This window comes from Homarus americanus, unplaced genomic scaffold, assembly GCF_018991925.1.
Source record: "Homarus americanus isolate GMGI-L3 unplaced genomic scaffold, GMGI_Hamer_2.0 scaffold14723, whole genome shotgun sequence".
NCBI classification, from domain to species: Eukaryota; Metazoa; Arthropoda; class Malacostraca; order Decapoda; family Nephropidae; genus Homarus; species Homarus americanus.
In genome coordinates, this window is record NW_024722425.1 from 34,073 (window position 1) to 45,000 (window position 10,928).

Here is a 10,928-nt window from a genome sequence, read left to right on the forward strand (position 1 = left end):
ACCATCATTCACTATTGCTACCACCATCACTATTATCTCCTCACCACCATCTCCTCATCATCACCCACCATTCCCCACCTCACCACCACCACTCATTCCTCAATTCTTCCTCACCCCTCACCACTGCCCCCACCATCACCACCATCTCACCCTCACCAATTGATTCATCACCATTCCCTCGAATACCACTCACCACCATTTTCCCTCACCACCATTCCTCAACACCATCACCACCATCTTCACCATCACCATACCCCTGCCACCATCACCACTATCTCTCACCACCATTCCCCACCATCACCACCATTCTCATCACCACCATTCCTCATCACCACCATTCCCTCACCACCATTCCCTCACCACCTTTCCCTCACCATCACCACCATTCCCTCACCATCACCAAGGGTTTACGATGACTGCCAGGGCAGCAAAAAACTTCTGCCGGGTTTATTTGACAGTTCTCTTGCTTCTGTGAATTGGCTCCTGTTTCCGGTATGGTGTTTTTTTCCTATGATTAACTCCCGCCTCAACTCTATCATCCTGTGGAGAGAAACTAAGCTGGACTGATCGTGGTGGTTGTATGGTAGTGTGAATAGTGGTGGTAGTGATAGTAGTGGTGGTAGTAGTAGATAACCCTTATAAAACATACAGGTAGTTGTGGTAGATAAATCATGGTTTATGGCAGGTAGTAGCGGTAGGTAGGTAGTACCACCACCATCCCCTTCCCTGTGTTTATGATGGTGGTTGATGCTAGTTATAGTGACCCGTGGTGGTTGGTGCTAGTTATGGTGACCGATTGTGGTGGCTCAAAATTTATTACGTGATTATAAAGGGAATTTTTTTGTGTACAGGTGTTATGGTCTGCTGAAATGCCTGTCCTTAGGGTAATTAACCTTTACGATACCTGTTGTGGTAATAAGATGTTATAGGGCCATATGTTAATGAGGTAATTATATGGAGAGTTAAGTTAATGATATGGAGTTATATGGTCTAATTAGGTGATTGATGTAATTAATACCCAGGTAAATTTAGCTTTCATTAACTGTATTTCATATTACCTGGTGATTTAAGTGATTTACGTCATGGTAAATTAAGCTTTCAATAACTATGATCATCAATATTATTGTTATTATTATTTATCATTATTATTATTATTATTTATTATTATTATTATCATCATTATTATTATTTTTCATTTTTATTATTCTCATTATCATCATCATTATTATTATTTTTATTACTCTTTATCATTATTTATTGTTGTTATTCTCATTATTATTAGTTGATACAATATTCGAATCAGTTACTGTGGACAGAGTTAAGGGAGGTAATACCAGCGTGGCTGTATGTGCTCCCCGGTGAACACAATTGGATTTTAATATTTCAATATCTTACAGCGCAATTTGGTGTATAGCTGGGACAGTATAGCAGGGTTACAGTATAGCAGGGACAGTATAGGTGGGTTACAGTATAGCAGGGTTACAGTATAGCAGGGACAGTATAGGTGGGTTACAGTATAGCAGGGTTACAGTATAGCAGGGACAGTATAGGTGGGTTACAGTATAGCAGGGTTACAGTATAGCAGGGACAGTATAGGTGGGTTACAGTATAGCAGGGTTACAGCATAGCAAGGACAGTATAGGTGGGTTACAGTATAGCAGGGTTACAGTATAGCAGGGACAGTATAGGTGGGTTACAGTATAGCAGGGTTACAGCATAGCAAGGTCACCGTATAGTAGACACAACATAGCAGGGTCACAGTATAGCAGACACTACATAGCAGGGTCATAGCATAGACACAGTATAGCAAGGTCACCGTATAGTAGACACAGTATAGCAGACAATAATAATATAGAAAATAGTATAGCAAAGTACAGTATACCAGAGCGCAGTATAGTTATGGTCAAAAGTGATAGCAATGTCACAGTAGCAGGAGGATGAAGAGGAGAGTGAAGAGGAGAGGAGGATGAAGAGGAGGAGGAGAGGAGAGAGGAGAGGAGGAGGAGAGGAAGAGAGGAGGAGGAGGAGGAGACAGAAGCAATAAGCATAAGCAATATAAAATATATATTATAAGCAGGACTTCTAAGTGGCGAGCGACGATCATGTTACACAGACCGCTCGCCAACCCCTCCGAAGGTCCTCCTCACACCCACGTCCCCCAGGGCACCTCCTCCTCCTTGCTCCTCCTCTCCTCGCCCACGTTGCTCACTCCACCCCACCAATTGCTAATTTCTGTACTGAGCAGCGAGCGGCGTGGTGGTGGTAAGCAGAAGTGATGTTAGTAGTAGCTGGGAGGATTGCTGGTGGTGATAGCAAAGGTGGTGCTGGTAGTAGTAGTAGTAGTGATGAACAGAGAACCAGTGTGTGTGTGTGTGTGTGTGTGTGTGTGTGTGTGTGTGTGTGTGTGTGTGTGTGTGTGTGTGTGTGTGTGTGTGTGTGTGTGTGTGTGTGTGTGTGTGTGTGTGTGTGTGTGTGTGTTAGTACAGGCCTCAGTACCTATAAGATGCTTCTCCCAGGACATAAACCTGCCTTCCCTGCCCTGATGACTCTACCAGCCGGGGTGTACAGTGGAGCAGGCGTCACCCAGGGGATAATTAAGGTGGGGGAGGGGAGGGTGGTGAGGGGAGGGTGGGGGAGGGGAAGGGGTAGTGGTGGGGACGGAAGGTGGTGGTGGAGGGGAAGTGGTGGGGTAGGGTGGCGAGGGGAAGTGGTGGGGAGGGGGAGGGTGGGGGAAGAGGAAAGGGGAAGATGGGTACACACTCCTGTCTGTGGTGTATAAGGGGCATCCTACAACACATCCTTCCCATCCTACAAGAGACAGCGGACACACTGGGAACAGAGTCCTCTAGGTATCCTCACCTTCAAAAATAAACTTAATTACCTCCATTAATAACCTATCACCTTCTAATTACCTTTGGGCCATAATTACATAGTACATCTAAGTCCGGGGCCATTTATATCATGCAGCCTATCTATCCGGCTCTTTATCTATCTATCTCTCTGTCTATCTATCTGGCTCTCTATCTGTCTATCTGGCTCTCTATCTGTCACCTCATACAGAAGTCAGTGGAGTGACTAAGCAGATTTATATGGACAGTAAAACTCATCAGTGTGATTTACCTGTGGGGCGGTGTGTCGGATTTTTCTGGGTAGATTATTAACAGGTTAATTAGTGGAGATTACCTGTATATGCGTAACACCCACGTCGGTATGGTGTTAAATTGATGGTGTAGTGTTAAAATTGACGGTACGGTAAAATAATTGACGGTACAGTGATAAAATTGACACACACACACACACACACACACACACACACACACACCTGTGTTGTTTTATTTATGCACTATATGTTAATGCGATTATCTCTTAAAGTGTTATAGTGTAGTAGTGTTGCCCTGGCTGGTGTGAGCTGTATACATCCCAACTACACATAAGCATTGGTGTTCTCTCTCTCAGCAACACACATTGTCACTCAGCGCTCAGAATCTCTCTCTCTCTCTCTCTCTCTCAACATGGGCCGCCAGTCTCCCAGAAGTGAAAGAAACCTCTTTGAATAATTCACCACCTGAGCTTGTTACCCGTGATGGACAAATTGACCTGCCTGTTTGTGCCTAAAGTAAGGTAGTGTAGGTACTAGAGTAGAGTAGAGTAGGGTAGGGTAGGGTAGGGTAGGGTAGGGTAGGGTAGGGTAGGGTAGGGCACGTCACCCGTACTTTGCCTTACACTGTTTTTGTTTTTATAATTTAGTCTCCTCTCTCTCTCTCTCTCTCTCTGTCCCACATGATGCAAGAGCTCATCCTACCTCTCTCTCTCTTTCTCTCACGTGATGCAAGCACTAACCTCACCCCCTCTCTCTCTCCTCCCACAGAGCTGACAGGGTGATGCAAGCGCTGGTCTTCAAAACAGTTCCTGGACTGTTTCAAGCAGAGATGAGGCGACGAATCGAATTTTATCAGGGTCATCCACACGCTGGTAAGTGTGTGTGTGTGTGTGTGTGTGTGCAAGAGGTGATTACTTTGTTTTGATTATTCCCTTTTAAATTAGGATGTTTGCGTACCTGTGTTTGTTTGTTTGTCGCTGTTTACCAGTGTTTGTGTTATATGCTGGTGTGTGTGTATACAATTAGTGTGTATGTATGTATGTTTGTGTGTGTGTGTGTGTGTGTGTGTGTGTTTACTGAAAAGTGGCCAATTACTGGTGTGTGTGTGTGTGTGTGTGTATTCATGTAGTGATAATTGTGGTAGTAGTTGTGGTACGTGCTGTAGAATGTTACTGAGGTAGTAGTTGTGGTAGGTGCTGTAGAATGTTACTGTGGTAGTAGTTGTGGTAGGTGATGTAGAATGTTACTGTGGTAGTAGTTGTGGTAGGTGCTGTAGAATGTTACTGTGGGTGCTGTAGAATGTTACTGTGGTAGTAGTTGTGGTAGGTGCTGTGGGAATGTTACTGTGGTAGTAGTTGTGGTAGGTGCTGTAGAATGTTACTGAGGTAGTAGTTGTGGTAGGTGCTGTAGAATGTTACTGTGGTAGTAGTTGTGGTAGGTGCTGTAGAATGTTACTGAGGTAGTAGTTGTGGTAGGTGCTGTAGAATGTTACTGTGGTAGTAGTTGTGGTAGGTGCTGTAGAATGTTACTGAGGCAGTAGTTGTAGTCATCCGTGTATTTCTTGCATGATAATTGTTGTAATAACTGTTATGCATCCAGGCAGCGATAATTGTGGTGATTAGTGGCGTGATGTAAGGCGTGTGATGGCGTGATGTAAGGCGTGTGATGGCGTGATGTAAGGCGTGTGATGGCGTGATGTAAGGCGTGTGATGGCGTGATGTGAAGGCGTGTGATGGCGTGATGTAAGGCGTGTGATGGCGTGATGTAAGACGTGTGATGGCGTGATGTGAAGGCGTGTAATGGTGTGATGTAAAGACGTGTAATGGCGTGATGTGAACGTGTGATGGCGTGATGAAGACGTGTGATGGCGTGATGTGAGGAGGTGGCGTGATGTGAAGCGTGTAATGGCGTGATGTGAAGACGTGTAATGGTGATGTAAGGCGTGATGGCGTGATGTGACGATGTGATGGCGATGTGAAGGCGTGTAATGGCGTGATGTAAAGACGTGTAATGGCGTGATGTGAAGACGTGTAATGGTGTGATGTAAGGCGTGATGGCGGATGTGGCGTGATGGCGGAGAAGACGTAGGCGAGGAAGGCGTAGTGGCGGATGTAAAGACGTGTAATGGCGATGAAGACGTGATGGCGGATGTGAAGACGAATGGCGTGATGTGAAGACGTAATGGCGTGATGTGAAGACGGTGATGGCGTGATGTGAAGGCGCAGTGGCGTGTAGAGCGTTAATAAGGCCAAGATACACTGCAGTTTGGTTGTAACTGTGTGGTTATTTAATGGGCGGGAGTGGTTAGGGAGAGAGAGAGAGAGAGAGAGAGAGAGAGAGACTGGTTTGTGTCACCTGGGAACTCGTTAGCACACCAGTTGTTACGTGCAGGAAGGGTCGTGGCCACTAGGTCAAAGGTCTCCCGACGATATATAATGATTGGTGGAATACTTAAGAGTGTGACTGGGATTGTAGGTACTGTCGGCTCTCTCTTAATGACAGGTGTGTAGGTGAGGTAAGGTGGTGGTGACTGGTGGTATGGTGACTGCCTCTTATTATGTGGTGGCACTCTGGTGTTGTGTGGTGACTGTCTCGGGGACTGTGTGGTGACTGTCTGGGGACTGTGTGGTGACTGTCTTGGGGACGTGGTGACTGTCTGGGGACTGTGTGGTGACTGTCTCAGGGACTGTGTGGTGACTGTCTTGGGGACTGTGTGGTGACTGTCTCGGGGACGTGGTGACTGTCTTGGGGACTGTGGTGACTGTCTTGGGGACGTGTGGTGACTGTCTTGGGGACGGTGGTGACTGTCTTGGGGATGTGTGGTGACTGTCTTGGGGACTGTGGTGACTGTCTTGGGGACCAGGGAACTGTCTCGGGGACTGTGTGGTGACTGTCTGGACTGTGTGGTGACTGTCTCGGCAACTATGGTGACGATGACCATAATTAATATTAAGCACCACGGGGCGTCAAGGAGGACATAATTTATAGAAATTCCAAAAATAAAGAAATATATTTTTTGTTGGCTAAAATATATATCACATATCGGGTAAATATCGGTCGAAATCGGTTCGTATACTTCCGATAGAATGTGGTAAGAATAAGTCGATTTTAGCTGTTGTTTACATTCGAGTGTACAATTTCCTGAAGTGTCGGTGTGTTTGTGTGTCCATCTACCTGACGATTATAACAACACTAGCATGGAAGGGGGGAGAAAGGTGTAGAGTGAGGGTGTGTTGGGTGTCAGAGTGTGTGTTGGGTGTCAGAGTGTGTGAGGGTATCAAGGTGTTAGAGGTCTGAGGGTGTGTGGGTGGTGTGTGGTGGTAGGGGAGGTCAAGGTAAGTGTGTGAGAGGTGGGTAGGAGAAGTGGTTAGTGAGAGTCTCGTAGTAGAAGATTAATGTGGTGGGACAACAGGGCGGTGTTGTTGTGGCTACAGTGCAGGAATAACAGAAAAGGTCACCAATGATGGACCAGCTCTCTCTCTCTCTCTCTCTCTCTCTCTCTCTCTCTCTCTCTCTCTCAACATGTGCCCACGGCTTACTAGGTTGGTGGCCGTCCCCTGACCCGACACCCCCCCCCTCCTCTCGTTCTCGTCCATTTCCCAAGATGATGATGATGTCTCTGGAACCTATAGTGTGTGTGTGTGTGAAGGAAGGAAGGAAGGAAGAGGAAGGAAGGAAGGAAAGAGCATAATGAGCGGATAAGTTCCCACTAGGTAATAACTGCCAGGTATTGATCAGCACCTAACTCTCCTGTACCCTACCTGCCTCACTCCCTCACGAGAGAGAGAGACAAAAGAATAAGAAAATGTGAGAGAAAGAAAGCCAGAGAATGAGTGGAAAAAATGGAAGCATGATAATGAGAGAGAATAAGAGTGGAAGAGGGCAGAGAGAATGGAAAGATGAGAAAGAATGACAAAGAAAATGAGAGAGAGAGAGGTGCCACCATTAACACCGTCTCCTCTACCACCCTCAGACTATGAACAGGACGTGGAGGACTTCCAACACTACGTCTTTAGTCCCGACGACTCTGTCAGCCTCTCCATACGTTACTACAACTTCAGGTGAGTGTTGGCAGGTGTGTTGGACCGTCCAGGTAAGTGTTGCCCGTCCCAGGTGTTGGCAGGTGTGTGTTGGCCCGTTCAGGTGTTGGCAGGTGTGTGTTGGCCCGTCCAGGTGTTGGCAGGTGTGTGTTGCCTCAGCTTATTTCACCTAAAGCTTAACCACCCTTACGCTAACCTAACCTAACCACCAAGGTAGAATAAAGGTGTTTAATTACCAGATGAAATAAGCTGAGGGAGGCTAATCTTCAGGTGAGTCCATAATTACATTTCATAGCTATATATTACATAACTCACTGTATTAACCCACTGTATTAACCCACTGTATTAACCCACTGTATTAAGTATCAATTGACATATTTCATAAGCTGTAAAAATGTGAATGGAAAAGTTCTCGTTATTTCAAGTGATTTATTGAAAGGTTATTTATTGAAAGGTGAATAATTGTACTCGAGGATAAATTTCGACTCGATGCTGTAATGGTGTGGAGAGAGAGAGAGAGAGAGTAGCCCACGTCCTCGGAAGTTGGTGGGCGGCGGCGGCAAATCTTGGGGATAATTACACTGTTGGCCAGGTAGGCGGGCCGAGGGGAGCTTTATATTCAATCTACCTGTTAAACCACTCAGGTAAATACTACTGACCTGTGAGGAGACAAGAGCGTGGGAGGCTGAGTGGGTGAGAGGAGGAGGGAGGGAAGAGGAGGAAAGGAGATGGGGAGGGTGGAAAGAAGGGGGGAAGAGGGAGAGAATGAGAGAGTGGGGGAGAGAAAACAAGATGAAAGGGGAAGAGGGAAGGGTGGGAAGAAAGAAAGAAGGGGAAGGGATGAAAAAGAGGAGGGGAAAGGTGAAAGAGGAAGGAGAGGAGCGGAAGAGAGTAAGGGAGGAGAATATAGGGAGTGAGAAAGCAGGAAGGAGAAGAAACAAAGGAAGGAAGAAGAGGGGAAAAGACTGATTAGAGAGAGAGAGAGAGAGAGAGAGAGAGTTCAATAACATAAAACAACGACCAAATAAAAAAAAAAATCCCCAGGTAAAAAAAATATCAAGACAAGTTGAATAAAAATGGAAAAATACAAAACTTTAGGTTAGGTTAGGTTAGGTTAGGTTAGGTTAGGTTAGGTAATGAATACAAGAGTGTAGAGTGTCTCAGGACGCTATCCACACATCCCTACGAGAGGAACCAACAAAGGAATTTATTACACTCGTCCGTATCAATAGTACAATGGGGTGAGGTGTAGCTCTGTGGGCAGCGAGACACCCTGCAAAGATATCTACGTGTAGGCTCCTCGGTGTGAAGTTATCTGTGCATGTATCAGACAGCTGCTATTGTTCCTCGCCACCAGACCACAATACCTCCCACTCCCCTCACTTACTACTTACCTACCCTCCTTCACTGTCAACCCCCCTCCTCTTTCATCTAGCTATCTCTCCCTATCTACCCCCTTTCTTACATTCTCCCCTATCTCTATTCACTCACCTCCCCTCCATTCTGCCCTCACTCTCCCCCACACTACCCCCACCAGTAAGGACCTCGTTCCCCGCTGTTCCTGGGGTAATTTACTTCTTCTCAGGTGTCATGGTGAAGGAGGGGTAAGGTGCGCCTCTATACACACGGTACTATAAGATACACACGGTACTTTTAGATACACACGGTACTTTTAGATACACACGGTACTTTTAGATACACACGGTACTTTTAGATACACACGGTACTTTGATACACACGGTCTTTAACTACCAGGGTTATTAAGCACCACCGTTCACTAGGTCTTAATTCTGCCTTAACTACCAGATATACATAACATTATTCACTAGACCTCATATTATAACTTACCAAAACAAACATATACCTGCAATGATCCCAGCTACAGGTGTGTATGTTGACAGTGTAGTGGGTGGCAGGTGTGTATGTTGACAGTGTAGTGGCAGGTGTGTTTGTTGACAGTGTAGTGGGTGGCAGGTGTGTTTGTTGACAGTGTAGTGGGTGGCAGGTGTTTGTTGACAGTGTAGTGGGTGGCAGGTGTGTTTGTTGACAGTGTAGTGGGTGGCAGGTGTGTTTGTTGACAGTGTAGCGGGTGGCAGGTGTGTTTGTTGACAGTGTAGTGGGTGGCGTGTTTGTTGACAGTAGTGGTGGCAGGTGTTTGTTGACATAGTGGGTGGCAGGTGTTTGATTGACAGTGTAGTGGGTGGCGGTGTGTTATGACAGTAGTGGGTGGCAGGTGTTTTGTTGACAGTGTAGTGGTGGCAGGTGTGTTTGTTGACAGTGTAGTGGGTGGCAGGTGAATCACAAGGGCCGCAGGTGTTGATCTAAGACAGAGGAGGAGCCACGTGTTGTTGACAAAGTATATTTAAGGTGACTCTTGGCCTGAGGTGTTAGCTGGTCACCCACACGTACTTACCTAACTCCAACCTACCACAGTTAACACACTATCTTTACGGTAATCATCTGTCGGGGAAGGGGGAGGGAAGGAAGGAAGGGAGGGGAAGGAGGAGGGAAGGGGGAGAGGTGTTGTAGTCTAATCTTCAGGTGATCTAATTAACCGTAAGAACATTTAAGACTTCCGTACGCGATCCCTGTGTGTGTGTGTGCCCGTGTGTGTGTGTGTGCCCGTGTGTGTGTGTGTGCCCGTGTGTGTGTGTGCTCGTGTGTGTGTTTGTTCACGGAGGAGTTGTCGCCATTGTTTACCGACCTGTTGTTTGTGTGGATGGCAGAGTGTTTTGTGTTGTTAGCGCTCCTATAACAGAGAGAGAGAGAGAGACTCTTTTGATGTTGTGACGGGTGGAAACTCACCTGTGGCTGCCTGACGAAAGAAGGGGAAGAAGAGGAAGATAATTGATGAAGAAGGAAGAGGAAGATAAGAGGTGAAAGAGGCAATAAAGGGAGATAAAAAGAGTGGAATGGAGCAAGGAAAAAGCTTAGGGAGAGAAGGAGAAAGAGAGGGAGGAAGAGAAAGAAAAGGGGGGAAGAGAAGGGTGAGAGGAGAAAAAGGAGGAGGGGGAGGAAGAAGGGGAAGAGGAGGAGGAGGAGGAGGAACCTGGTGATGGCGGTGGTGATGAACGAAAACAATCGACCCCAACGAGACAACACGAAACACAATGAAAATATCTTCTACTCTCTGTTATAAGCCGCACCCCCGCTACCCCTCCCCTCCAACCCCTCCTCCTCCTCCCCTCCACAGCCACCCCTCTACCCCTCCCCGCCAACCCCTCCTCCCCCTCCCCTCCACAGCCACCCCCTACCGTCCACCTGCCCCCATCATACTACTACCCTTCCTCCATCCCTGCCAACCTCTCCCCACCTACCCACTCCCTTCAACCCCTCCCCGCCAACCCCACCCCTCTACCCCTCCCCGCCAACCCCTCCAACCCCACCCTATACCCCTCCCCGCCAACCCCTCCCCAAGCCGATAAAACAGAATTATATATCTTAGACCAATACAAGAAGGGGAACTCGCTACACTGATTAAAATGCGACGCTCAGGTCTACGATAATTGACTTTGAAGAACAGATATATGGTACTAGGTCTCTGCTGCTCTCGTCCACAAAGGCTAATTTCACCTGAAGATTAGCCACCCTAACGCTAACCTAACCTAACTTAATCTAATCTAACTTAATCTAGTCTAACTTAATCTAGTCTAACTTAATCTAACGTAGTCTAACTTAAAGCAAACCTAACCTAACCTAACCTAAGTTAATCTAACCTAACCTAATCACCCTAAAGGTAACTTAACGAACATAACCTCACGAACACACCTTCATAAACCTAACCTAAC